Genomic DNA, 4,953 nt, shown 5'->3' with positions numbered 1-4,953 from the left:
ATCAATGACTCTCATCATTGATGTTTCTATCTCTCTCTCCCTCTCCTTCCTCTCTGAAATCAATAAAAATATAAAAATAAATTAATTTTTAAAAAAGAACCAATAAATGTATATACAGTGGGGCCTTGACTTACGAGTGTCCCGACTAACAAGTTTTTTGAGATACCAGCTGTCTCTCGGCCGATTTTTTGCATTGAGTCGACAGAGTAATTCGAGTGAACGAGCTCCTTAACGAGCTCGGTCTCAGAATGAATTAAACTCGTAAGTCAAGGCCCCACTGTATATAAGGTGTCCCAAAAAATGTATACACACACTTTGAATAATTATAAAGGCAGTATTTATTAAAATACATTTCATTTTCAAAATTGAGCTGTCAGCTGTTAAAGTGTGTATACATTTTGGGGGGACACCCTGTATGTAGAATAACAAATTGATGTTTCTCTCTCTCTCCCTTCCTCTCTCTCTCTCTCAAATCAATAAGGAAAAATTTTAAGAAATAGTAACTATCGCATAGGATTGTTGTAGGGGTCCTATGCAGACTCAGCAGTGAGTCCAACTCCGTAAATGCGGGTGCCTAGGGAATAATAATAATTACCTAGGGCCCCTCCTTTTGATGATAGAGGCCCTTTCCAGCTAGTTCCCCCGGCCTTCCCTCGCAATGAAACCTTCACAACCCACAATCACCTTCACACACAGTGTCGGCCTCACAGCGGCTCTAGCGGGTGAAGAACTGAAACCCGAGGAGAGTAAGTATCTAAGGCCCCTCCACCCGCACCCTTCCTCACAGTATCCCCTTCCAAGAGTCCCCCCTTCCTCTCCTCTTTCCTACTCATGAAACTCCACACTGACCACACAGCCTTCCTAATTGCCATAGTCGGCATTCCCTGTTCTGTCCCAGTCCTATGACGCCACGTGCACAGCCCTGCAGTCACGGCAGCCTCGCCTCTCTCACTAGACCTCCAGGCGCAGGGCCTGCCCAGTCCTCGTCCTTCTACTGTACTTCTCACCGTTCTCTGCACAGAGGATCCTTCTCCAGAGAACTGCTGAGTGAGGACATTACACACTGGGTGATCCCACTATTCCAGGCATGAGTATGACTAAGGGGAGGAAGGAAGAGTCACCCAAAAGGCTGATCTGCACTGTAGACTAAGAGACCGAACACACAGTGTGAACACACAAGGCCGTATAGAGAACTAGAACTCCGATCCACAACCTGCAGAACCCTGCCCCGGAAATCAGCTCGGGAAGTCAGACTATCTCTAGTAACAATCCAGGAAGCTACACAATAACTCCTGGAACAATTGGCTCAGCGTGGCCAGGACTTGATTAATAACTGAAAGTTTCCCTAATTTTTGTCCCCATTTCAACTTAGGACCAACCAGGGAAAGCCAAATATGCATCCCCAGCCAGCCCGACAGGATGCCAGGCTGCTGGTCAGCCTGCCCACGGCCTCCCCGTGCCAACAGCCTCCGCCGAGGGGAGGGCGCACCTGGGGCCTCCCTTTTCCCCTGTTGTTCCCACTCCGACCGCCTCTCAGCCTGTCAACACGCCAGTGACCATGGTGACTCCCTCACAGAGCGGGTTCCGAATCAATAGCCTTTGCTTTTCTCCTTTGGTGGATCTTTATTTCCCAAGACCCAGGAACGAAAGGGCAGGGAGCAAAGGCCCAGACAGCCCTCCACCAGTTCCCCGGTTCCCCCTGGGGTGGAGCTCTGAGCCCTCAGACAACATGGTTGCTGGCTGCTCCACTGGAAACGCTGATCAGACCTTTGGACTCAGCTGAGCGTGTGCGGGAGAAGCCAACTTGACTCAGATGAAATCCCCCAGGCACACAAGCATAGAAACGTTTTTGTTAAATGCTGATTGGGAGGGAGGGGCTCCGGAGATCTGGGAAAAGGATAGGACAGCTGGGCCTAGAGAACAGAGGGGAAGGCAGGAACTTTGCCCAGAGCAGGAGCCAGAGATTGCCTGGAGCTGCCTTGGTGGGATGGAGAATGAGTCAAGATTCTTGTCTAAGCCCCACCAAGATTCTTCACTCAATCCAAGGCTATCTGTTGAGTGCATTTATTCAATCCACAGATACTTACTGAATGCACTGACTCAGTGCACAGATATCTGCTGATGCATTTGCTTAATCCAAAGACTTGCGAACCCATGGTGTGTGGCAGGCACTGTGCTAGGTGCTAGAGATGTGAAGGGCAAGGCCATGACTTTGTGGAACTCACATTCTAGTGGGGGAAGGCAGACAGTACATGACTAAACCCATAAAATAATTTCAGGAGTGGTAAGTACCCCGAGGAAAATAAAATAAATGAAGAGACAGAAAGAAGGGTGCCGAGGAGGGAGGGGGAGGGGAGAAGCATGAGGACATTGGAGCTGACACCTGAAGGAAATAGCAATGCAACTCTCAGGGGACCCAGTGTCCCAGGCAGAGGGAACAGCTGATGCAGAGGCTCTGAGGTGGGACCAGGTCTGACATGTTCAATAAGGAACAGAAAGGCAGTGTGCTCAGAGGGCGATGGTGGTGGCATGGGGCCAGGAGGGAAGCTCAGGCCAGACCCCTCTCGAGGGGCCTTCCGGGCCATGTTTAGCGGTTAGGTTTTATTTTACGCTAAATATAATAGGAAGTTATGGAAAGAAGGCCCCGAAGGACTGGCTTCCTCTGCACTTTTGTCAAGACCTTAGGACAGTGATGGCGAACCTATGACATGCGTGTCAGAGGTGACACGCGAACTCATTTTTTTGGTTGATTTTTCTTTGTTAAATGGCATTTAAATATATAAAATAAATATCAAAAATATAAATCTTGCCCTAACCCATTTGGCTCAGTGGACAGAGCATCGGCCTGCGGACTGAAGGGTCCCAGGTTTGATTCCAGTCAAGGGCATGTGCCTTGGTTGCGGGCACATCTCCCGTAGGGGGTGTGTAGGAGGCAGCTGATGGATGTTTCTAACTCTCTATTCCTCTCCCTTCCTCTCTGTAAAAAAATCAATAAAATATTTTAAAAATATTTGTTTTACTATGGTTGCAAATATCAAAAAATTTCTATATGTGACACGGCACCAGAGTTAAGTTAGGGTTTTTCAAAATGCTGACAAGCCAAGCTCAAAAGGTTCGCCATCACTGCCTTAGGAGATCTTGGGAAGACCTCAGAAGTTGGTGATGTGTGTACAGGGCACAGTGTTAAGGAGATAGAATGTGGTCAGACCCAGTTGCTATAAGCCACACCCGGATCCCTTGTTGAACAGGACAAAACGGGCCCCAGGTGTGTGAAACCCCCTGAAATTGAACAGGTGTGTGTGTGTGTGTGTGTGTGTGTGTGTGTGTGTGTGTGTGTGATATTTTAGGTAAGAACTCAGAGCTGTTTTAGACTCTCAGAGGAGTTTCTGTGACCAAAAGAAGATAGGGAGGGGAATACTGACCGTCTGCTTGGATGTGTGGGTGCCAAGTAAGGACACACAGATGTTGCCTGCTGGCCACATGCTTCACCTATTTTTAAAAACCCACTTCAGTGTAAAGGACTGAAGCTGGAGAAGAACGATGGGTGGGAGGAAGGTGCCAAAGTCTTGGTGTGGCCGGGGCAGAGCAGTGACGAACCCACGGGTCCTAGCCTGACCCACCCCACCCCTGACCTGTGCTCACAAGCCTCTCTCCAGGGCTTGTCCCGGAGGGGAGTGGGGAGGCAGGGGGGCCCACAGATGGCTGCCCGGTCAGTGCCAGGAGCTCTGCTCTGGGAGAGCGGCTGGAACAGAGCCCTGGAGACGCCCTTCGCTCAGGTCACCGATGCCGCTGTCCTCTGCCCACGCCCCAGTCTCCTCCGAGCCCTCACATTCCTGGAGAGAAGCCCAGGCCTCCTCAGCACAGTATCCTGCCAACCCCACCAGCAGCTCTGGGCTCAGATGTGAGCGCATCTCTCAGCTGCTTTCATAGGGTCCACCCCAAAGTCTTGGTTAGTCATTTGCTTTGAGTGAAAGTCCCCCCTCGCTCTTCCCGGTCTCTGTGCCCAGTCCTAGCCGGGCAGATGGAGGCTGAGATGGGCATGTTGGCTCTAATCCTCTCAAGAATCTTGGCTTGGGTTTGCTCTGCTTTCCCACAAATAGGTCTGGACCGGCCTTCAGCACCCACCTGTCCTCAGCAATCAGCCAGCGGCTGGGACCCACCTCCCTGGGGTGTTCAGAGCCCCAGTAATCCAGGGCCACGCGGCAGAGTGGAGTCAGCTGCCGATGACAGGTCCCTGGCAGGGCACAGGGCAGGCCAGGCCTCGTGGCCCGTACTCACGCGGGGAGGGTACCAGGGGGGCGGCTCTCCTGCTGTGGAGCCGTTGGAACCTTTCAAAGTTTCCTCCCCGGGCCCCCTTTGGGGGTGTCAGCTTTTAGTGCCAGTCTTCAAACTGTCAATTAAGTAACAATACCCGCCAATATCAGTGGGGAGTTACAGTGCGCCAGGCACTGTTCCATTAAAACTGTCTCCATCTCATTTATTTTTTTAAAATATATTTTATTGATTTTTTACAGAGAGGAAGTGAGAGCGATGAGAGTTAGAAACATCGATGAGAGAGAAACATCGCTCAGCTGCCTCCTGCACACCTCCTACTGGGGATGTGCCCGCAACCCAGGTACATGCCCTTGACCAGAATCGAACCTGGGACCCTTCAGTCCCCAGGCCAATGCGCTAACCACTGAACAAAACTGGTTAGGGCTGTCTCCATCTCATTTAAACCCCACAGGACCCCCGAGGTGGTGGCCTGGTGACATGCCCCCTTCACAGAGCCCGTCGGCTAGGGAACTGCAGTGGGACCCAGACATTCTGGGAACCGCGCTCATCGATAAACACAAAGTGATTCGCAGGAAGGCCCCGCAGCCTTGCCACATGGATCCCACCTGGGCCAGCAACAGAGAACAAAAGCACAGGTCCTGCCTGGGGCTCACGCGGTGGGAAACCAGCACAATGGGG

This window comes from Myotis brandtii, unplaced genomic scaffold (assembly GCF_000412655.1).
Source record: "Myotis brandtii unplaced genomic scaffold, ASM41265v1 scaffold250, whole genome shotgun sequence".
NCBI classification, from domain to species: domain Eukaryota; kingdom Metazoa; phylum Chordata; class Mammalia; order Chiroptera; family Vespertilionidae; genus Myotis; species Myotis brandtii.
This window is presented reverse-complemented; position numbering follows the sequence as displayed.